Source organism: Felis catus, chromosome A2, assembly GCF_018350175.1.
Source record: "Felis catus isolate Fca126 chromosome A2, F.catus_Fca126_mat1.0, whole genome shotgun sequence".
NCBI lineage: Eukaryota > Metazoa > Chordata > Mammalia > Carnivora > Felidae > Felis > Felis catus.
This window is the reverse complement of record NC_058369.1, coordinates 89,691,717-89,717,937: the sequence shown is the minus strand read 5'-3', so window position 1 is coordinate 89,717,937 and position 26,221 is coordinate 89,691,717.

Below are 26,221 nucleotides of genomic sequence, written 5' to 3'. Positions count from 1 at the left end.
CTGCAGGTTCCTGGCTTTTGCTAACAAAGAGATGTATGCATCCACTAAAAGCTTCATTTACAGAGAAAAACGATAAAATTCCTACTGTTTTAAAATTCCTCACTTATCTTCCTATTATCTTGCTAAGGATGAATATATGGTTGTCATTTTCGAAATGCATGAAGTCTTAAATCGAGTCTAGAATCCAAGTTTCCAGGGAGGTGAGAGTTCCTGGCTGACTTTTGCCTGATTACTTTCTGCTCTGTCAATTATCATCATATAACATGTTTAACTGTGACATCCTCTGGTGAACATTCTCATGGCTGATTATATGTTGAGAGTTTCTGTAGCTCAAGCAATAATGCACAAACTACATTTAAAAATATATATGAATAAGGAAGGATGAAATAGAAGTAGAGATAGAAATGTAGTAATGCAAATTCTTTAGGATGACTAAACAATGAAATCGTATCTTTTTTTCAAACTGGTAGGGAGGCTAAGCCTATTTTTAAAAACTAATTTGGATGTACTGTAATAACTAAACTTTTTTTTCCCACTCTTATCCTTAAAACTAAGCATGAAGGTCAGAGGTGGCTGAACATACTAGAATTTCTTCCCTGCTGTCCCTGGTCATGACTGTGGCTTTTTTCACATGTGTTGTCAGGATAGCAGTAGAGAAGTTTCCAGACCAGGCTGCTGATTAGCAGTAACTTAAATATTAGGGCAATGGCAATGGAAAAAAGCAAGAAGTATTTGAGGAAAAAAATGCTAATGAAGAAAGTCTTTTCTGCTTTCACTGGATTCATGGAAGTTTGGATTTTGTTTCTGTTTTCTTTTTTTCTGTTTTCTTTTTTCTCCTAAGTATAAGTATTTATCTGCATATTTCCATATTATGTATCATATATCTTGTGTGTAAGAAAATATGCCGTAAATACATGTAAAAAGGGAAGAAGAGAGCAAAAATGAATATGGCACTGAAAACGTATTATTTTTTAATTTAAAAAAAGGTTTTTGCAGATTAGAGTCATGCAGATTTTGTGAATTCTTCAACTAAAGCAAACCTGATACATCAAGTATTTTGAAAAACATGGAGCTTACCTACTAGTCCCTTTGTTCAAGAAAGAAGGCCAGGCATACAGGTGTTGGAAAAGGCAAATGAATTTCTGCTTATAGTGCTGTAGAGTACTGTTACTTTTCAATTCTATTAACAAATGCAATGTCTCTAAACATTGTCCTAAAATTGCTACTAGATTCTTAAATGTACTTCAAAGTGGATAATAATCCACAACCATATGATCAATTAATCTTTGATAAAGCAGGGAAGAATACCCAATGGAAAAAAGACAGTCCCTTCAGCAAATGGTGCTGGGAAAACTGGACAGCGACATGCAGAAGAATGTACCAGGACCGCTTTCTTACACTGTACACAAAAATAAACTCAAATGGATGAAAGATTTAAACATGAGACAGGAAGCCATCAAAATCCTAGAGGAGAAAACAAGCAGTAATCTCTTTGACCTAGGTTGCAGCAACTTCTTATCTCCAGAGGCAAGGGAAACAAAAGCAAAAAATGAACTATTTGGACCTCACGAAGATAAAAAGCTTCTGCACGGTGAAGGAAACAGTCAGCAGAACTAAAAGGCTACCAATGGAATGGAAGAAGGTATTTGCAAATGGCGTATCAAATAAAGACTTAGTATTCAAAATCTATAAAGAACTTATCAAACTCAACACCCCAAAAACAAATAATCCAGTGAAGAAATGGGCAGAAGACATGAATAGACACTTTTTCAAAGAAGACAACCAGATGGCTAACAGACATATGAAAAGATGCTCAACATCATTCATCATCAGGGAAATACAAATCAAAACCACACTGAGATACCACCTCACATCTGTCAGAATGGCTAAAATTAACAACTCAGGCAATAACAGATGTTGGCGAAGCTGCAGAGAAAAAGGAACCCTTTTGCAATGCTGTGGGAATGAAAACTGGCACAGCTATTCTGGAAAAGAGTTTGGAGGTTCCTCAAAAAATTAAAAATAGAACTACCCTACGACTCAACAATTGCACTACTAGGCATTTATCCAAGGGATACAGGTGTGTTGTTTCGAAGGGACACATGCACCCCCCTGTTTGTAGCAGCACTCTCAACAATAGCCAAAGTATGGAAAGAGCCCAAATGTCCATCAATGGATGAATGGATAAAGAAGATGTGGTGTATATACAAAGGAGTATTACTCGGCAATCAAACAGAATGAAATCTTTCCATTTGCAAGTACGTGGATGGAACTAGAGGGTATTATGCTAAGCAAAATAAGCCAGAGAAAGACAAATATATCATTTCACTCATATGTGGAGTTTAAGAAACAAAACAGATGAACGTAGGGGGAGGGGAGGAAAAATAAGATAGAAACAGGGAGACAAACCATTAGAGACTCTTAAATACAGAGAACAAACTGAGAGTTGTGGGTGGGGTGTTGGGTGGGGGGATGGGCTAAATGGGTGATGGGCATTAAGGAGGGCTCTTGTTGGGATGAGCACTGGGTGTTATATGTGATGAATCATGAAATTCAATTCCTGAAATCATTATTACACTATATGTTAACTAATTTGGATTTAAATTTTATAAAATTTAATTTAAAAAATACAATAGAGAAAAAAGAGACTATATTAGAGCAATTCTTCTCAAGAGTGATTAAGGAGCTAAGAGAACATGAACTCCTCATGGCAACATGTAGGTAGGATGCACTACATTTGAAGTGTCATGACCCACAAAGAAGCAAGAAGGAAAAGAAAGAAGTTAGTTCAACTCTAAAACCTCCAAGTGCCTGTCTTAACAGTCACGGATTGTCTATAAATGTGGACTATTCTTTCTATTAGCATTTATTCTGACCATTCACATCAGAAAAATTTTATCACTTGATTAATGCTTCAATATTGTTTAACTGAAAAGTTTTCATGACTTAAAAATGGAAAACTGTCAAATTAGAAAAAAAAAGTCGGTAATGTTAATTAAATTCAGAAGCCTTCTCCACCTCCATCCTACTAGAAGGGGCAGTTTGTAAGTCATGACTCTGTATAAATCTGGGAGGCTGGAGAAGTATTAACACTTCCTTTTTGAATTTTCCAGACTTCTCCTTCATGACTATCTTTTCTACCTTCTAGCTCCGAGCATTTCATGCTTATTCTTAGAAAATACTTTGGAACGTAAGAAATGCAAAATATTAATCCATAAGGTAAAAGTACATTAAGATATAAAAGCTTCCTGCAGAACAAAGACCCAGAATGGAATTCCAATCCACACAGAGTAAATAGGGAAGATGTCCTTAGAGACAAATGAGTTTTCTCAATAGACCCTGAAGTCATACCAGAAGTGATAAAATGTGCTGCATGATCAGCCTAAATCAGATACAGGGTAACTCACGCTGAGATAAGCATTTTTGACCTTTTCCATTGAAGTGATTTAGAGAGATGGGCTACACAGATAAGTGGGAAAGTAACAAGGAAACATTAATGTAAGAGATTTCTAAAATTTATGTGTCAGCTAAACATGTTTCAAATCCTCTATTCAGAAGAGAAAAGTGAGTTTTTAAACATTGTTGTAAATTGTATTGCAGTTTAACATGCATATAGAGAAGCACATCAGATCAAATGACATGAACTGATGGTATTTTTTACAAAATAAATAGCGTAGGTAACCAGCGATAAGGTCCAGAAATAGAACATAACTGGAACGTCAGGGATTATGTAATGCTCACTTCCACCTCTGCTTCCAGATGACCATAACCTGCCTTCTAATGCCTTCTTTGCCTTATTTTGGACTTTATATAAATATAATTACATATTACATATGCTTTTTTTTTTGAAGAGGTAATAAGGTGTTTATTAAAAACTTTTTCACCCAGAGGCAGTTAAAATTTATAATTTAAAACCCAGCCCACTACAAAAAGGGGAGGGAGAAAAAACTGTGCAACATTGACAAAAGAACCAAGACAGACAAGGCCCAGGTGGGGCAGCCCCACGGCCCTGGGGTCCCTCCTCTCCGAGGCCAAGAGCAGCAGCAGGGTGCACACCGGGGTTGGCTCCAGTCCCTGGCACAGCCCAGTTCATGGGCCTCCCGGGGCCGGGGGGGCAGCGCCCCAGGAAGCGCCCTCAGTAGTGTGTGTTCATCGCGTAGCCTGGACCTGCGACCGGCTCACTCTGCTCCCCCATTGCTGAGGCTGTAACCCGTGGCCACTCGCTGAGATCGCCAGTCGCCATAACTCCCTCGGTCTCCCTCCAGTGTGCTCTGAATCTCCTTCAGGACCCTCTCATCATTGAGCAGAGCGTGCTCCATCACCGGGCCAGGCCTCCTCTCCTCTCCATCACTCTGGCTCCCTGAGTTCCTGGCTTGGCCTGAGACCTTCTCTGGGCCTGATCCGTTGCGGGGGCAGCTGTGGCTCTTGGTTTCTGCTGAAGCCACCAGACACCAGGGCTCAACCAGCCCCTTGGTGGAGAGAGAGAAGCGCTCAAACTCTGAGGGTGAGATCAGGTAGAACCCTTGGCCGTATTTGGTGAAGACGCAAGAGGCAATGCCGCTGACATCCTCCCGGCGGATGCAGCTGTACCGAACCTGGGGCTTGAGCAGGGGCAGCGAGACCACCTGGACGTCACCCAGGTTGGTGAGGACAGTCAGGTGGTGCTCCCCGTAGTCCTCGGCTCGACAGCTGCCGAAGTGGGCCACGCTGACCCGCCGCACCCGCGAGCCCTCCAGAGCGGTCAGCTTCAGCTTCAGCTTGGCGCTCACCTTGGGCAGCGTGAACACCTTGAACTGTATTGGGTTTATTTTACTCAACATAACATTTATAAAGTTCTAGCCATGCTGTAGCTTGTTCATTGCCATTGGCACATATTTCAGGGAATGAATATACGACAAATTTTTCAATTTGGAGCTATGAAGAATAGTGCTTCTATAAACATTATAACACATATATTTTTGATGCGTGTCAGGGGGGCAGTGGGGGGGCGCCTGGGTGGCTCAGTCGGTTAAGCATCTGACTCGTGATTTCAGCTCAGGTCATGATCTCACAGTTGCTGAGTTCAAGCCCCACAATGGGCTCTGTGCTTAAAGCATGGAGCCTGCTTAGAATCCTCTCTCTTCCCTCTCTCTGCTCTCTCTCTCACTCTTTCTCAAAATAAATAAACTTTAAAAAATGTATACATATATGTGTGTGTGTATGTGTATGTATATATATGTATATGTGTGTATATATGAATTTCTGTTGGGTATACAACTTAGATTTGTAAATTACACGGATTAATGGCTACTGTCAAACCATTTTCTAAAGTGCTTATACCATTTTAAACTTTCCCCAGCTATAATGAAAATTTCAATCACTCTATGTTTTTACCAGCACTTGTTACTGTGTTTAATTTTCATTTTAGACATTCATCCAATGCACTTTTTAAGACTAAGTGTATGTATAAAATATGTTTATCTATATTTTTATATGGGGTATATTATATCATGCACAAAACATGATACTACAAAGAGCTTAACATTTGCTGTATGTCACAAAGACTATCAGTCTGCAGTGAAATAAACAACTGGCAGGCTGGCTGGCCTAGATGAGCACGATCCTTTGGTCCACACCTTTCCCCAGGCTGAGTGATTTGACAAGTGATCACAAAAGATCATGAAGATGGCCACATTTCTCAGTCTGGGAGCTTTTATAGCAAAAAGAGACTTTGTGATCCCTGGAAGAGGCCACGGAAATTTACTTAGTGGCTTTCCTATATGGCATATTATCAGGAACCTAGCTCCTATCTTCAAAGAACCTACCCTGATGCTTTGGGAGGAGGAATCTGCCAACAGTGCTTTTCAGAACACACTGAAAGGGGGAGGACCTGAGACAGAGAGCCCAGTTCAAATGATGCTGCACTCGTCTACACCTATGGGATCAGATGCTGGAGAAGCAGCCCAAGAATTTCAGCTGCATAACATTTTGCACCTTCCTGAAAATGAGTCTCCATTCTTGAGGACAAAGACCCTTACGTTTATTCACTTCCCAGATTGTCACCTTGAACACAAAATGCTCTATGTGTCAGATCCGTAAGCTGTAAGAGCAGTCTTGGCCCATTTGACCCTCTGTTCTTGGGCTGAAATGTCATTTCACAGTGGTTGCCCTGAGTGTTGACAAACTTCAGCCATAAGAGCTAGTTAGAAACAAATCTAATTCCCTATCAGTTGTGACCAAATGAATCAAGGATGATATGCCTGGAGAACTTGAAGGAGCTGTACAGTGAAACAAACAGACCTGATTTTGGACTTGCCAGTTGTCCAGCCTCTTCTCAGAGCCTCAGTTCCTTCCTTTGACAATCTGAGATAGTCTAGGCCGGTTAACATGGGAACTGTAGGGATTACATTAAATGTGTAAAATCCCTCGTACTGTAGCCGGCACACATTGGGCATACAATAAATAATAAAGAGTAAACAACATTTCTAACGTTTTACTATTATTTAGGTTTTGCACCTTAAATGTGTACCCAAATCAAAATAGTATGGTGTATTTCCATATATTATACATTTGTATAAAGCATTCAAAGTAATCATGAATATTTCAGATTTTAAAGGTATTTCTAAGCTGTTGTTTTTAGCAAACTACTTTCCTAACAGTGTTCTTGGTGTACTTTCATTACCAAAACCTGCATACAGTCTACTAAGGCAAGTGTCATTCATAAAGTTAATGCTGTTTTCCTGTGAATATAGATATCATTTGACAATATAGTTACCTTGACCTAAAGGAACAGTATACCAAATACCCAACAGTATCCCAAATATGTATGATTCAATGCAAGTAACTGGCCTACACATAATTCTACAGTTCTAACCAAAGCCACAGATCCAACACTTCTGGATCTATTTCTTGTCCTTTGAGTTCTAACGTTTCAATTAAGTACAACTTCCTTCAACAATAGGTAAAGAGCAAGAGGACGATGGGTGAAAGTTTGACGTTGATGCCTAAATGCTGAAGAGAATTACTGCTCTTTCTTACCCAAATACCAGGGATCATTTTCTACTAGTACAGTGTATATAATGTTATTCAGAGGAGGAGACATTCAGGAGCCTTGGGTAAGCTGCTTTGCATTTAAAATACATCTTCAAAAGCCACATTTGGAAAATCTCAGCGATTAATTCATTAATCATTGTGTTTGGTATGACTGAACAATAATTGGTTCGAAGGCCATGGGAGTTAATATCAGTGAGTCTTAAATTCAAAACTATGTATATAAGTATGTTATTCACTGGGAAAAGTAGTAAGAAGATTATTTTAATCTCTAATAACCTAATGTACCTACAGTCTATGTAGTTACTATTTATGAGTTATCAACACTTGCATTGCCTTGCCAATCTTTGCAATGAGTCTGAATATTGAATGATTTATTTAAAGTTAATTCCACTGTGTATATGGAATGTACTGAGAATTAAACAGATGTAATACTGCTTTGAAAATTCAAGGACATGGGCACAAAAACAATTAATTACAAAGTAATAGAGTGATATCAGAAGGACAGCACGTTAAGAGTTCCCAGTACTTGTCTCCCCACAAAAATAATGATTTAACAACTATCTAGTGACAAAAATAGCTGTGCAAGAACTCTGGAATACAATAAAGAAGTTACAGCAATGCAGTGGAGCACAAAAAGTGAAAATGACCACATCAAAGTCCTACAAAATCCCAATGGTATTCTTTTCAGAAATAAAAAAAAGAAAAAATTTAAAAATTCATATGGAATCAAAGGCAAAACCATCTTGAGCAAGAAGACCAAAGCTAAAGGTATTACACTTCCTAATTTAAAAAGAAAACAAATAAAAAATTATGAAGATACAGTAATCAAAACAATATAGTACTTTGTGAGTACACTTATCTTTTAAATTTGTTTTCCATTTTATTTGTTTTAGAGAGAGAGTGTATGTGAGTATGAGCAAGGAAGAGAGGCAGAAGGAGAGAGAGAGAGAGAGAGAGAGAGAGAGAGAGAGAGAGCATCTTTAACAGGCTCCATGCTCAGTGTAGAGTGTGACACAGGGCTCGATCCCACGACCCTGGGATTATGACCTGAGCCAGAATCAAGAGCTGGTAGCTCAATCAGTTGAGCCACCCAGGCATCCCCGAGTACTCTTATCTTGACGAACACTAAGAAATATATAGAGTTATTGAATCATTATGTTGCATACTTAAAACTAATATAATGCTATATGTTAATTATACTGTTTAAAAAAACAGTATAGTACTGGCATAAAAACAGACATATAGACCAATGGAACAGAAGAGAGATCCTAGAAATAAATCTACAGTCAGGTGATCTTCAACAAGGTGCCAAGAACACACAATGGGGGGAAGGACAGTCTCTTCAGTAAGTGGTACTGAGAAAACTGGATATCCATCTGTAAAAAAAAAAAGAATGAAACTGAACACTTATTTCACACTACATACAAAAACAATTACATCCAGGGGCACCTGAGCGGCTCAGTCGGTTGAACGTCCAACTTCAGCTCAGGTCATGATCTCATAGTTCATGAGTTCGAGCCCCATGTCGGGCTCTGTGCTGACAGCTCAGAGCCTGGAGCCTGCTTCAGATTCTGTGTCTCCCTCTCTCTCTGCCCCATCCCCACTCATGCTCTGTCTCCCTCTGCTTTAAAATAAATAACACATTAAAAAATTTATTTTAAATTATATCAAAATGGACTGAAGATTGAAAACATAAAACCTATAGAGGAAAACATTGGGAAAATCTACCTGACATTGGTCTTAGCAATGATTTCTCAGCTACAGCACCAAAAGCATAGGCACCAAAAATAGTAACATACAAGCGGGACTAGCTTCCAACCAAAGCTTCTGAAAGCAAACACAACAATGAACACAGTGAAAAGGCAGTGTATGGGATGGGAGAAAGTATTTGCAAACTATTTATGTGATAAGAGTTATTATCTAAAATATATAAGGAACTTATACAAATCAATTCCTAAAAAAACAAATAACCCCATTTAAAAATGGGAAAAGGATCTGAATAGACATTTCTCAAAATAAGACATAAAAATGGCCAAAAGGCTTAGGAAAACATGCTTGAAAACACGACATCACTAATCAACCAGGAAATACAAATCAAAACCACCGTGAGGTATCACCATACACTTGCTAGAATGACCATTACTGAAACACACAAACAAGATAACAAGTCTTGACAAGAATGTGGAGAAAAGACAACCATTGTGTGCTGCTCGTGGAAATGCAACTTGGTACGGCCATTATGGAGAACAGTGTGGAGGTTCCTCAAACATTAAATGTAGAACTACCAGGTGATCCAGCAATTCCACTTCTGGGTATGTATCTACAAGCAATGAAATTAGAATCTAAAGAGATATCTGCACCACCATATTCAAGGCAGCATTATTCACAAAAGCCAAGATACGAAAATCACCTTAGGGCCCAACAACAGATGAATGGATTAAGAAGATGTCAGATGTATAGATATATGAGTGTGTATATATATTTATGTGTGTATGTATGTGTACATATATATACACATATATATACATATAAATACAATGGAATATTATTCAGCAATGAGAAAGAAGGAAATCCTACTATTTATAGCAACATAGATGCATCTTGAGGGCCCTATGCTAAGTAAAATAAGCCATAATAACTGATCTTGTAACACAGGGTAATTATGCATCATCCTTCACTGCGTTTGTTTCGATATTATTCCTTCAGCAGATATTTGCTGATATTGAGACACACATACACAATAGTACCATGGATGCTAGGTCTTTGAGAAGTTTCCTTTTTAAGGTTCTTTAAAAAGACAAATAAAGTAGCTTCTGAGATTTTAAATGAGAAAAATGGACTCCAAATTAGAAAGGGACTAAAGTAACCTCAGAATAAGACAAAATTAGCTACTTCAACGCAGATTCAGAAAAGATAAAGTAGAAGGCCAAACATTAAATTAAGGCATAAAATTCATATAGGCTACACTTCATAAATATCTAAATCTAAAATACTTGTGTCTTATTATATTATATTATATTACAATCATGCAAAAAAAAAAAGAAAATCTTTGAGGTTCTTGGTACTTACTAACAACATGAAAATTAATTTTCATGTATTTTAAGCAGTGTTGTTTGCCATTTTTCACTCTTTTCATTTTCTTTCAATATTACCACTATGCTTTACTACACACATCTTAAAGCAAACATACCAAAAGAGGAAGCCCCAGAGCATACAATTTACATTGAATATTAATAGTTCATAAGTCATACAAGTAGCCACTTAAAGAATGGGAACAGTATATTTAAGGCATCCTAAAAATGTAGTCTAATTATACCACAAGGAATTTGCTGCACTGAACATTATTTCTAACGTCTCAATGGCTGTATTTTTTTTGTAGTAGTTTATGTAAATTCAGTAAATTTCTTCTTTAATAGAGAACTGAATCAGAACAACAAGACCACACAAAGTCTATTACGATGGACATGGTATTTGTTTTATCACTTATCATACATACACATACCCACATATATATGTGTGTGCATGTGCTCATGTGTGTGCACATGAGTACCTGTGTAACTATAAGTATATATTTATATATATATATGTATTTCTAAATTCTATCTGACAGCAGCTTGTAAAGGCTGTCACATTTTCATCTTGCCTGGGAGTAAAACTAAATCAAAACAATCAAAGAAAAAATCTTAAGCAAAGAAAGCATATGGCCTTTACTGAAGGATGTTGAACACTTAGCAGAGAAACAACATGAATTCCAGCTCTCACTGTGAATGAAGGATTATGAGAAAAAAATAAATTATGCATCTGAAATTTTCTCCAGACAAGGCAATAATGAGAAGAGTTTTAATAAAGTTGTCCAATGAGATTATTTAAGCCATAAATTCATAATATAATAGGGTCATCATGAGGTGGTTTCTTCCCCCAAAGCAAAAGACAAAGTGTATATTAAAATAGGACAAGAAGCCAACTAAAAATGACTTATGAAGAAGGCATAGTAATGGAACAATAATTTCCCAAAAATACCATGTAAATTGGTAATGTTCAAATAATGCTTCTGCTCTGTTTTAATCCTTTTGATTGTAGCTGATCTTGTCAGGATATTGTCAGATAATTAAGAGCTGAAATGATGCTTCTCAATTCAAGTTATACCATACACAAATTCTACTCCAAATATGTTACTTGTTTTTTCCTGTTTTCTATGTAATGGGAATTAAAAATATAACAGTGAACAAGATAGATGAACTTCTCATAAAGCTTATGTTTTAATAAGGAGGAAATAAACAAGAAATTAGATTGTGAATGTTGCTACAAAGAGGATAAAAGTTTTCAGAGTTCAAAAAAGAAGACATAAACTGAGATTTTAATGACAAAGAGTTGGCAATCAAGCAAAAATCAAGCACAATAACATTATAGGTAGAACCAAGAGTTTGTGTAAGGCCCAAAGTAAGAAAGAAACCAGGTGACTTCCCCAAAGCAAAGAAAGATGAGTCTTGTGGCTGGAGCTGAGAGAACAAGAAGGAAAGTGGAAGGAAATGAAACTAGAAAGGTAGACAGGAGCCAGGTGCTTCAGAGCCTGGGATTTTACTATAAACTATTTGAGAGTTTTAAAATCCTCTAATAAGTGACATAACTGGTTAGTAACTGACTTGATCAAACTAAGACCTTAAAAAAAAAATCAATGAAGATTTAACAGTGGATTCTAGAAGTTGAAAAGTGGAAATAACCATTCAGAAAAGAAAACCAATGAAATAGTCCAGATAGTAAGAGTTTGAGGCCCCGACCAGAGATAGTCATAGTAGAAATGGACAGAAGCGGGTAGATCTCATGTAGTTTTTGAACTTGCTGATAGATTGGATAGAGGTACTGACAAACAGAGAATAACCCAGGAAAATTTCTAGATGTTTAATTGACACTGTATTTTTCTGAAATGGGAAAAACAGTAGGTTCAGGGACAAGTAGGTTCAGGACAAGTAGGTTCAGGGAACAGTAGGTTCAGGACAAGTAGGTTCAGGGATGGTGGTAGATATTAATGGTTCTATTTTTAAGTTTGTACTGCCTATTAGAAATATATATAGGGGCACCTGGGTGGGGCTCAGTCGGTTAAGCGACTGACTCGGCTCAGGTCATGATCTCATGGTTTGTGGGTTTGAGTCCTGCATCAGGCTCTGGACTGACAGCTTGAAGGCTGGAGTCTGCTTCGGATTCTGTGTCTCCCTCTCTCTCTTCCCCTCCCCTGCTCATGCTCTCTGTCTCAAAAATAAATACACATTTAAAAAATTAAGAAATATACATAAAAATGTTAAGCTATTAAATACAAAATATGAAACTCAGATGAGTGGTCAGGGCTGAAGAAGTTAATTTGGGAATCAGCCTCAGAAGATAATATTTACAAGAATTTATGTAGATGAGATAAACTGATAGGTCACCTGTCTAGAGATTTAAGTAGAAAATCATAAATATTGAACAGTTGACAACACAGTTGTAAACTTGCATATTTAGAAATGTTAGGAAGTTTCTGGATGCTTAACCAAATTTTTCTTGAACATATTTTTGAAAAAACTGTAGCGAATATTCAGACGATATTGGCCAAAGACAAAAGAATAAAATATTTATGAAAAAACTACTATGACAGTTTTCTCTCTATGAGAACCAGTGGACAAATGACAAAATTTCTGAAAAATTTCTACACATTTTACAAAACTTCAAGTCTTTATAAAAGAGAGATGGTTCTAAAATAACATAAAAAGAGAAGTATCTTGATAACTTTCTCCCCCCCATTATCTTCTTACCTTTGAGATTAGTAGATATTCTGATAATATTCAGAGTATTTTTATATATGTACAAATATATCTCCTCTTGTCAAAAGATTAAGGATCTTCTCAGAAAAACTGAGAATTAATTATGCTTTCTCCATAAAATAAGAGCTAATGAATTGAATATTCATACAGTGTGGGAAATCAGTTTGCCAAAACGTAAAGACTAATAATGATTTTATAGTTGTGGATGCTGTGAGTCCATAAGCAATAATACAAAACATTTTGGGGCTGATTGTTTTTATTTGGCAAGTTTGTACATTTTGAGGCAGTCAACCTTTATAAAAATATTTTAGAAGTTAAGATAAAAAGAGGTGGAAATTTGAAAATGTGGCTTAGGTAAGAAGAGTCTTTCATATTAAGGATTGCTACAAAACCCATTAAGACAGACATCTTAGTCAAATTACAAATCCATTCTTTATAATTTCTAAGTGATTTTAAGATATTTATGACAATGTTTATATGGTATATTGAACTGAATTTTGCATATTGGATTCATTATTTAGCTATTCTGAGGATGAATGAAGTATGTAATTAAATTAGTTGATTCATATCTCCTCTGCCTAAAAAATTTCTCAAATATTTGTCTAACTCTTCTCTCTACTAGGCTTTTCCTCAATCTGATGTAAACCAAATACCACCCACTATATGACCAACAGTTACAGTTGGTCATATCCCTCAAGATTTTATATATATCATAATGAATTTATATACAAAATACATGGACCAAGGGATACCCTGTTACTGTTCAGAACAGTAGCAATAGAGATTATGTATATATTATACACATATCATGTATAATATATATTTTATACATTATTTATATTTATATTTTATATTATTTTTGTTTTATATTTTCTATATTTATGTTAATTACATATATTCCTATTCAAACAAAATCCATAACCTTCTTAAAAATTGTAGTTTATCTCATTTTTAATGTTTTAAGTTTTATAAAAGTCACTAAGACATTTAAGTAATCTACAAATTTAATGTAATCCATATCAAAATATCAAGAGCATTTTTCACAGAACCAAACAACCCTAAAATGTATATGAAAGCACAAAAAAAGAACCCGAATACACAAAGCAATCTTGAGAAAGCAAAGCAAAGCAAAGTGGGAGGTACCACAATTCCAGACTTCAAGTTATATTACAACGCTGTAGTGATCAAGATAGTATGGCACTGGCAGAAAAAGAGACACAGAGATTAATGAAACAGAATAGAAAGCCCAGAAATAAACCCATAATTATGTAGCCAATTAGCCCTGGCATACGAGGCTAGAATATGCATTAGGGAAAAGACAGTCTCTTCCACAGGTAAGACTGGTAAAACTGGACAGCAATATGCAAAAGAATAAAACTGGACCACCTGCTTACACCATGCACAAAAATAAACTCAAAATGGATTGAGGACTTAAGGTGAGACATGAAACCATAAAAATTCTAGAAGAGAACGCAGGCAGTAATTTCTCTGATGCTGGTCACAGCACATCCTTCAAAACATGTCTCTCTGAGGCGAGTGAAACAAAAGCAAAAATAAACTACTGGGATTACATTAAAATAAACATTTTCTACACAACAAAGGAAATAACTAACAAAACTGAAAGGTGACACATTCAATGGGAGGAGATATTTGCAAGTGACATATCCAATAAAGGGTTACTATCCCAAATACATAAGAAACTTATACAACTCAACATCCAAAAATCAAATAGTCCAATTAAAAAATGGGCAGGAGACATGAACAGACATTTTCCAAATACCCCTTTTCTGCTCCTGGAGAGAAGGCAGGCAAACAACCCAAGGGCAGGCAGCATGGAAACAGCTACCTGAAGACACCTAGCGGGGGAATTATTCCCTCTCCTCAGAGTGCTTCCCTGAGAGGCAGCATTCACAGAGACACTACTCCAGGAACAAACAAGGAGCTGACTCACCCACCATTCAGCATAAACACAGAGCCACCTGTGGGAAGCAGCATAGCTCTGACACTGGCTGCCTAACTTGCTTACACCTAGCCCCAGCCCCTGCACTCTGGCAGGACTGTCCTACTCCATCAAGCTTGCCTCTGGTCCAGTGCAGCAGGCCCCTTCCTCCAGAAGACCTGCACACCCCCCTGCCCACACCAGGTCTCCCGAGGAGATAGTTCTGCAGGGCCTCAGTTCTCTCGAAAGTGCCGTCAGGTCTCATTTCACAAGCAGGTCAGACACACCTAGTTAAAACTCACCACATTCAGACCAAGAACCAAACACTTCCCACAGGCAAGGAGAGCCTCTGCAGACTCCTGGCCTAAAGGACAAAACAGCCACAACACAATAGCAGAGCACGTATGGCACACACAAGAGACACTCTCTGAAGTGCAAGGCCCCGGACACTGAATAAGCTCATCAGAACACAATTACTTTCAGGAGCAGGAAACATAACTGGCTTTTTTCACACAGAGAAGGCAGCAGACTTAAACAAAATGAGAAGACAAAGGAATTTATCCCAAATGAAAGAACAAGATAAGACCATGGCCAGAGATCTAGTGAAACAGATACAAGTAACATGCCTGATGGAGAATTTAAAGCATCATAAGGATACTCACTGGGCTTCAGACAAGAATAGAAGACATCAGGCAGACTCTTACCACAGAGATTAAAGACTGAAAAAATAATCAAAGATTAAGAATGCAATAAAAGACATTGGAAACAGGCTTAAGGCGATAAATGGCAAAAGAATGAATTACCGACCTAGAAGATAAAATAATGGAAAATAATGAGGCTCAATAAAAGAAAGAAGAATTATGCAACATAAGAACAGACTGAGAGAACTCAGTGACTCTATCAAACATAATAACAATTGTATTATAGAAGTCCATAAAAAGAGGGAAAGAGGGGGCAGAAATACAGTTGAGGATATTAAAGCTGCAAACTTCCCTAATCTGGGGAAGGAAATAGACATCAGTGCAGGAGGCATAGAGGACCCCTACCAAAATCGACAAAAGCAGGCCAACACCAAAACATACTGTAATTAAATCTGCAATATATAGTAATAAAGAAAAAAAAAAATCTTAGAAGCAGGAAGACAAAAGAAGTCTTTATCTTGCAAAGGAAGACCCATACAGTTACCCAGAGATTTCTCAAAAGAGAACTGGCAGGCCTGAAGGGAGTGTCATGATATATTCAACGTGCTGAACATGAAAAGTCTGCAGCAAAGAATACTCTACCCAGCAAGTCTATCATTCAGAATAGAAGGAGAGATAGAGTTTCCCAGACAAATAAAAACTAAGGAGATCATGACCACTAAAATAGCCTGCAAGAAATATTAACGGGGACTCTCTGAGTGGAAAGGGAAGACCAAAAGTGACAAAGACAAGAAACCATCAGAGGGAATTTCCAGAAACAATAACAAAACAAATAATAAAATGGCAGTAAGTACATATCTATCAATAATTACTTTGAATGTAAATGGACTAAACAATCAAAAGAATGGATTAAAAAAAAACAAAACCCACCTATATGCTGCCTACAAGAGACTCATTTTAGACCTAAAGACTTCTGCAGATTGAAAGTGAGGGTGTGGAGGAACATTTGTCATGCAAACGGACATCGAATGAAAGCTGGAATAGCAATAGTCACCTCTGAAAAACTAGTCTTTAAAACAAAGACTGTAACAAGAGACAAAGAAGGACACTATAGCATAATAAAGGGGACAATCCAATAAGAAGATATAACAATTGTAAATATTTATGCACTCAACATGAAAGGACTAGAATTTATAACACAATTAATAACAAACATAAAGGAACTCATTAATAATAATACAATAATAGTAGGGGACTTTAACACTCCACTTACATCAAAGGAGATAATAGCATCAAAGGAGACAATAAACAAGGAAACAATGACTCTGAATGACACAGGGGACCATATGGATTTACCTGAAATATTCAGAACATCTCATACAAAAGCAGCAGAATACACATTCTTTTCAAGTGCACATGAGACATTCTCCAGAACAGATCACATACTAGCTCAGAAATCAGGTCTCAACAAATACAAAAAGACTGAAAAACCATACAACTTTTGTGACCACAATGCTAGGAAACTATAAGTCAGCCACAAGAAAAGATTTGCAAAGACCACAAATACATGGAGGTTAAATAATGGCTACTAAACAATGAATGGGTCGACCACCAGGTAATCAAAGAAGAGATTTAAAAATAAACAGAAGAAAATGAAAACACGATGGTCCTAAACCTTTAGGATGCAGCAAAAGTGGTCATAAGAGGGAAGTATATAGCAATACATAAGCCTACCTTAAGAAGCAAGAAAAATCTCAAATAAACACCCTAACCTACACCTATAAGATCTAGAAAAAGAATAACAAATGAAGCTGAAAGGCAGCAAAAGAGAGGAAACAATAAAGATAAGATTTGAAATAAATGATATACAAACTAAAAAAAAATGGAACAGATCAATAAAACCAGGAGCTGGTTCTTCGAAAAAATTAATAAAATTATTAAACCTCTAGCCAGACTTATTAAAAAGAAAAGAGACAAGACCCAGGTAAGTAAAATCACAAATGAGAGAGGAGAAATAACAACCAATACCACAGAAATGCAAACAATTGTAATAATATTACAGAAAATTATATGGCAACAAATCGGACAAACTGGAAGAAATTGATAAACCCCAACAAACATAAACTACCAAAACTGAAATAGGAAGGAGTAGAAAACATGAACAGGCTGAAAACCAGCAAAAAATTGAATCAGTAATCAAAAAAATCCCACCAAACAAAAGTCCAGGGCCAGATGACTTCACAGGTGAACTCTACCCAGCATTTGAAGTAAATACCTATTTATTTCTAACTCTTCAGAAAAATAGAAGAGGAAGGAACACTTGCAAACTCATTGTATGAGGTCAGCATAATTCTGGTACCAAATCCAGGTAAAGGCTCCACTAAAAGAGAGAACTAGAGGGCAATTTCCCCTGATGAACGTGGATGCGAAAATTCTTAACAAAATACAAGCAAACCGAATCCAAAAATACATTAAAATCTCATTCACCACAATCAAGTGGGATTTATTCCTATATTTCCAGGGTAGTTCAATTGTTCAATATTCTCAAATCAAACAATGTGATACATCACATTAATAAAAGAAAGGACAAGAATCATATGATCATTTCAATAGACATAGAAAAAGCATTTGGCAAAGTACAACAACCATTCATGATAAAAACCCTGAACAAAGTAAGGTTAGAGGGAACATACATCATACATACAACACCATAATAAAGGCCCACCTATGAAAAACTGACAGCTAATATCCTCACTGGGGAAAAACTGAGAGCTTTCAGTCTACGGTCAGGAACAAGATAAGCATATCCACTCCCACCACCATTATTTAATATAGTCGTGGAGGTCCTAGACTCAGCAATCAGACAACAAATGAAATAAAAGCATCCAAATCATCAAGGCAGAAGTCAAACTTTCACTATCTGAAGATGACATGATACTCTATATAAACAACCTGAAAGACTCCACCAAAAAAATTGCTAGAACTGGTAAATGAATTCAGTAAAGTCACAGGATACAAAATGAGTGTACAGAAAACTGTTGCATTTCAAAACACCAATAATGAGCAGCAGAAACAGAAATGAAGGAATCTATCCCATTTACAATTGAACCAAAGACAGTAAGTTAGCTAGGAAAAAACCTAACCAAAGAGGTCAAAGACCTGTACTCTGAAAACTATAACACTGATGAAAGAAAGAAGAGGTCACAAAGAAATGGGAAGACATTCACTCCTCATGGATTGGAAGAACAAATATTGTTAAAATATCTATACTACTCAAGACAATCCCTATCAAAATATCAATAGCATTTTTCACATAACTAGAACAAACCATCCTAAAATTTGTATGGAACCACAAAAGACCCATAATAGTCCATGCAACATTGAAAAAGAAAAGCAAAGCTGGAGGCATCACAATGCCAGACTTCAAGTTAAATTATAAAGTTGTAGTGATCAAAACAGTATGGTATTGGCACAAAAAATAGAAACATAGATCAATGGAACAGAAAAGAAAACTCCGAAAGGAACTCACAACAATATGGTCCATTAACCTTCCACAAAGCAGGAAAGAACATCCAATGGGGAAGATACTGTCTCTTCAACAAATGGTGTTAGGAAAACTGGATAGCAACATGCAAAAGAATGAAACTGGACCCCTTTTTAACATCATACACAAAAATGAATTCAAAATGGATGCAAGACCTCAATGTGAGACATGAAACCATTAAAATTCTAGAAGAGAACACCGGCAGTAACCTGAAATTGGACATAGCAACTTCTTTCTAGTTATGTCTCCTGAGGCAAGTGAAACAACATCAAAAATAAACTATTGGGACTTCATCAAAATAAAAAGCTTCTGCACAGGGAAGGAAACAACAAAACTAAAAGGCAACCTACAAAATGATATACTGGATAAAGGGTTAGTATCCACAATATACTAATCACTTAGAAAACTTGTAAGTTACATAAGTTATAACTTAAAAAACTCAACACCCCCAACATGAAGAATCCAATTAAAAAATGGCAGGGTGCCTGGGTGGCTCAGTTGGATAAGTGTCTGACTTTGGCTCAGGTCATGATCTCACGGTCCATGAGTTTGAGCCTCACATCAGGCTCTGTGCTGACAGCTCAGAGCCTGGAGCCTGCTTCCAATTCTGTGTCTCCCTCTCTCTCAGCCCCTCCTCCACTTGCACTCTGTCTCTCTCTCTCAAAAGTAAGTAAACATTAAAAAAATATTTTTTTAAAAATGGCAGATTTCATGAACAGTTTTCCGAAAAAGACAGACATACAGACGGCCACTAGACACATGAAAAGGTGCTCAACATCACAACGGAAATACAAATCAAACCTACAGTGAGATATCACCTTACATCTTTCAAAGTGGCTAAAATCCACAACCCAAGAAACAACAGGTGTTGGCAGGATGCAGCGCACTCTTGCCCTGTTGGTGAGAATGTAAACTGGTGACACCAATCTGGAAAACAGTATGAAGTTCCTTAAAATGTTAAAAATAGAATTACTCTATAATCCAGCAATTGCACTACCAGGTATGTACCCTAAGAATATAAGAATACTGGGTAGCTCAGTCGGTTAAGTGTCTGATTTGGTTTCAGTTCAGGTGATAATCTCACAGTCCATGGGTTTGAGCCCGGCGAGAGGCTCTGTGCTAATACAGCAGAGACTACTTGGGATTCTCTCTCCTTCTCTCTCTGCCCCTACCCCACTCGTGCTCGCTCTCTCTCCCTCTCTCAAAATAAATCAACTTAAAAAACTTACAAGAACACTAATGCAAAGGGATATATGCACCCCAATGTGTATAGCAGCATTATTTATAATAACCAAATTGTGGAAACAGCCCAGGCAAACCAAGAAACAGACTCTCAACTATAGAGAACAAACTCATGGTTATCAGAGGGGAAGTGGGTTGGGGGGGGATGGGTTAAGCAGGTGATGGCAATTAAGGAGTACAGGTGCTGTGATGAGCACCGGGTGTTTTATGTAAGTGTTGAATTGTTGTACACCTGAAACTAATATTACTCTGTATTTTAACGAACTGGAATTTCAATAAAAAGTTTTTAAAAATATGCCATACTTCATTAAAACTCTTTTTAAAAAGGGAAATAAAAGAGTACAGTTATCTGGATAAACACAGAGTAATATGGAGCTGTTCTGTACACCTGAAACTAACATAACACTATGTTAACTACAAAATAAAAAGAAAAAATATCGCTAATATCATATACCACATGATTTATTCATGGATCAAAATTCTATTGAAAATGGACAGTTTTCAGCTCAGTTAGACTACTACTACAGACTGCAATAACAAAGCCTAATCCAAACTCTGTTATATCTGGCTACAGACAAGATTCATTCCAGGGATTCATAATGACATCAAACTCCATGTCTCTAAGATCTTCTCACTGCTACCTTTTTCGGCCTGTTAATTTAACTATTACTGACTTTCTATAATATAGCAAAAATGGCACCAGTCATTTCTAAATATCATCCCCACAACAGAGCTATCATTTCCATCAAAAGTCTAGACATTCGCTTTGATTGCAGTGGCTTAAGGCACACGCCTACCCTGAAATTAAATACTCCAGAGTATTGAATTTGCTAATTGCCTTGACCCAGATAAAATACTCCAAACCTGTACGGATAGAGTCACTTTGACCAAAACTGTATGGACACGTAAATGAAGATCAGCACATTTTGAGAAAGAAGAGAAGAACATTTATACAGGGGAATGGATGGCAAGAAATGTAGAGCAATTAGTTCTTTTCCATTTTATTCAAAACCATAGGAATTAGGATGTTGTGATGAGAGAAGGACTGACTGGCCACATTTTTTTCTTCACTGAGTTGTTCTAATGTGACATTTCACTTTTGTCATACTCAGAAGTTTTACAACAACAAAAGGATTCGAACCACATATGGAATGGGAGATAAGATCTCAGGGCTTTATAACAGTGTATGATATATTTCCAAAGAGTTCTTATTAATAATTCAGTGTCTTAGGGTCTAAATTTGTAGATCAACTTTGATAAGTGTCTAATTTTAATAGGTATCCATTTTTTCTATTTTTAAAAACACACATTTGCAAATGATGGCACTTCAGATTAGATGAAATACTGTATCTGTTGCAACAACGAAGAGACCAAAAAATGAATTTTCTGTAGCCCTCATTCTCTTCTCCATCCACAGGAGTAAGGGTGTTTTCGTTTATTTATTTGTGTTTTTTTTTCCTACCCAAAAGTGGAGGGTGGGGGAAGTGAACTGATTATTTGCAAGGTCATCCCATAGAGCAAGCTAGTTCAACTAATCTTCACCAAGCCCCATTTAGACTCTGGAACTTGGAAGTATCAATTGTAACTCTTGAAAAATAAACTGATAATGTATACTCTGAGGGTCTCTATATGGTCACCCAGCTGAAGAAAGAGACAGAAAGATGAAAGGTTAAGCATAAAGGAGGGAGGCTGAAGAGAGGAGAGAGAAAGGAAGGCAAGAGGTAGACAGGAAGAGAGAGGGAGAGAGAGAAGGAAAGGAAGGGCGAGCGAAAGACAGAGTGAGGGGAGGGAGAGAATTCTAACTCCCAAAGCATACAAGCTTTCATTATTCATCTCAGAGGATCTAAGTGACATTAGACTGCTCCAGGAGAGCAAAGGCAAGCCTTTGGGACTTTGAAACAGCTTCAGACCATGATGTTTCAGGGTAGACTACAATGCAGTGTATACAACCCAGCGTCAACTTTAAACAACTGAGTATTTGCCAAGAAGCAGAGCTGTTGCCAAGGTAGGGAGAATTTGAAGTGTGGTTTCGCCACACTAAGGAAATACCACAGAAATGAAATGTCTTGGAAACTGAGAAATAAATGAAAGATTGTCATGGAAAGTTTAAAGAAGACTTGCCTTGAAGTGGTACATGGGTTAAAAGATACAAATACCTCAGCCTTGGTATAGCTGTTTTTAGACCCTTAAGTCTTCCACATGGTAAAAAGTGCCAAAGAAAACCAAGTAAAGCTTCTGAGCTCCTAACAGACGAGGAGAAAAAGACCTTTATTCTGCCGCAATTAGGCAAATATATGTTCAGTGTTATGGTGATGTATACACCTAGACAAAGATTCAGGAGAAATTCTGCCAAATATTCACAAGAGACATTAATTTATTTGTAGGTTGATATCCAACGTCTTTGAGATCTCCTCCATCTTTATGACATACCAATTGGAGTTTTGGCTATTAATACAGTTATCCAGGTAGGAGAGGAAAAATTAGAAAGAATTCTAAAAAGCAAATGATACAGGGGCACCTGAGTGGGTCAGTCAGTTGAGCATCTGATTCCCGATTTCGGCTCAGGTCATGATCTCACAGTTATTGAGATCAAGCCCTGCATTTGGCCTACTCACTGAGTGTAGAGCCTGCTTGGGATTCTCCCTCTCTCTCTCTCTGCCCCTCCTCTGCTCATGCTCTTTCCATTTCAAAATAAATACATAAGTTTATTTTTTTAAGAAAGCAAATGATACAATAAAACTGCATTAAATCACAGCCAAGCTGCACATTCGTTTTCCCTGCTGTATAAGAAATGATGACAAATTGAGTAGCTTGACACAACACTTACTTATTAGCTCACAGCTCTGCAGGTGGCAAGTATGGGCACAGGGTGACTGGGGTTCCTTCTCAGGCTCTCACAGAGGCTGAAAATGAAGGTGTCATACTGCCATGCTCTCATCTGAAGCTTGAAGGCCACGTGCAGCCTAATGACCCAATTTAGTTTTGGGGGGTTGTTAGACCCAGGTCCCCAATGCCTTGCTGGCTGTCAGATGGAGACATTTTTATCTCCTAGAGGTCATGTGAGCCCTTCCTTTTCAAAACTAGCAACAGAGACGCTCCTGCACAGGGAATCCCTCTTACTGGCAAAATCTCTCTCACTGGGAAAAGCCCAGGTTCTTTCAACAGCTCACACGATGGGGTCAGTCTCAGGTCATCCTCCCTTTTTTGAAGTCAACTAATGTGGGACCTTAGTTACGGCTGAAAAGCCCCTTCACGGTAGCATGCAGATTGGAGTTTAATTGACTGAGAGAAGGTGTATATACATCAGAGACCGTGAATCTTGAGAGGCCATCAGAATTCTGCCTCCCATAAACACATACAGTGATTTTTAGGCATATTGAGTTGTGGTGGATCACCTAAAAAGGATGACATTTGAGAAATTCTAAGATCTCCCCCTTTAGTAAGAAATGTCTTCGCAGAATTGACTTGTCATCTTTCAATAGCCTTGCCTCTCATTTTTAACTTGAATTAGGTTTTGACAAACCATGTATCTTTCTCAACTGTAGCGCATACCTGGTAAGTACACCTTGTTAACATGTACCCCACAGTTGAGAAAGATACATATAATCAAAAATGGGACTTCCCACTAAGACCAGGACTGATTCAGAACATCAGTGACCTTGCCCATGTCCACAGAACTGCTATAATCATAGTTACCTAGGTTTCTGATACATGTCTTAAGACTCAACCTGCATAGTCAACTAGTGGTTATGCAACAAAGAAGAATTCTTCCATTTGTTTGTCTTTTAGATCCCAGGGCATGGCCCAAGCTGAGCTTCTAGAATTGAAATTTCAGAGATGCCTCATCACTTAAGGGAATGGAAAATTATATTAACGAATATGTTGTAGGAGTAAGGTAATTATCCACAAAAGTGGTTATTTTTACAGCTAAAAAGGCAGTACTAGAGTGAGTTCATTCCTGACATATCAGAGATTGTGCAAGACGGATGGTATGTCTGAGATCAGTGGATGGGCACCAGGGTCAGTGATTTTCTGTCATTACCTCACGTATACTTCAGAAATTTGGTAGCATTTAAAGTCAACACTTGACACATAAGAAAACTGAGCTGAGCGGCTTTCAGCAAGTTAGATAACATTTTTAAGCCTCAATCTTCACATTTGTTAAATGATTATGATAATAATACTTATCACAAACAGTATATGATTTGATTACCATTTGTTTTCCTCACTAGCTTGGTAGGTAGGTTGAAGCTGCTGAATAAGTAGCTGCTGAATGAATGAATGAATGAATGGCCCCAATTTCCAAGGGGCCAAAGGGAAAGCGATTAATTAGTAACCAGTTATTGAATGGGTGCTCACCTAAGGGACAACTTTGTCAAATGAGAACGTTGTGTTTTCAATGCTGGGATTTCCTTGTGTAATTTCTTTATCTATGACATCATTAGCCCTTTGTAATGTATCCAGAGTTCTCTTACTTCTCTCTCGAACTCTATTCAAAGTGTATGTTCTGCCATCAGTCATTTGCATCTGAGTGTGAAGGAAAGACAATATGCACATGTTTGTTTATTTATCAGTATTGTCACTTTCGTTTGTAACTTGGATTCCCGTAATGAAATACTGTTATTTAAAATGAATTTAGGGGGCACCTGGGTGGCGCAGTCGGTTGAGCGTCCGACTTCAGCCAGGTCACGATCTCGTGATCTCGCGGTCCGTGAGTTCGAGCCCTGCATCAGGCTCTGGGCTGATGGCTGAGAGCCTGGAGCCTGTGTCCGATTCTGTGTCTCCCTCTCTCTCTGCCCCTCCCCCGTTCATGCTCTGTGTCTCTCTGTCCCAAAAATAAATAAACGTTGAAATAAATAAATAAATAAATAAATAAATAAATAAATAATATGAATTTAGAAGAGTATTAACATATGGAAACCATTTAAAAATTACTTTGAATCATTATTGCTGATACTTAATTGAACTTTTATTCTAAGTCACAATGTTAAAACAGTTTATGTAATAACTCTTAAATAATCTTCACAACCTATAAAGTAGTTATTACAATAGCACAATTTTACAAACAAGGAAGTTGAAGCATATATAAATTAATTTTGAGTAAACCTGATCAATGTATTACAGTCAATTGGCTGACAATATGAACCTGGAGAACTTGATTTTATTGACTGTTATAATAGAGTCTTCCACGAAGAACAGCATTCAGTTAATTCATAAGTATGGTTAACAAGAAAACTCCCCTCACGTCTTAAAGTCCTGTAGTTTCTTTTGCCCAGTGCTACCACTGCCATCATCTGTTTACATCCTTCCAGAGATAACGTATTCACACAAACGTATACCAAATAAAAATGGTTGTACATGAGATACTTAGCCCAGTTTGGAAGTGATAACATGCATCTTTCTATATTTCACCCACCAAAAAAATTCTAATATATCTGAGTATATTAATTTGGGGTCTTGGGACTCATTGTGGTATAGAAAATGTGTACTGAACCATGAAACTAAAGAAATTTTTGGCTCCTCTGCTTTACAATTTCTTTTCAAGAACTGTGACAGGTGTGAGATTTTACCATACTTACAGACTAGCTAGTTGGCCAGTTGTATGGATGTTGGTAGAAAACATGAGACTCCTAGATCAGAGGCAAAGGATTCTATTATTCATGGTTTCATTTTCATGTAGGTTCCTCTCATCCCCAATTTCCAAGGGGCTGAAGTGAAAGAGCCCACATGGATGAGGCAACACAGGTTTCTGTCACAGCTAAGAAATATCAAACTAAGGGAACCCAATTTTTGTTAATGATCTGTGAGCAAATTGACCTTTGCTCTGAAGACTCTCTCTCAATCCTACAGGGTTATTCCATACACGAAGTGTTCTTTAAATGATAGTCCAGAGCCCAAGGGCAGATAGTGCCTTGGCTTACAAGATAAACACAAATGTGACCACATCATGAAGAACCATCACCCATACTAACAAGCTGTGGAACTCTGGCTTATCTTTTAAGCTTTCTGAGCCTTCTTCCCTAATCTG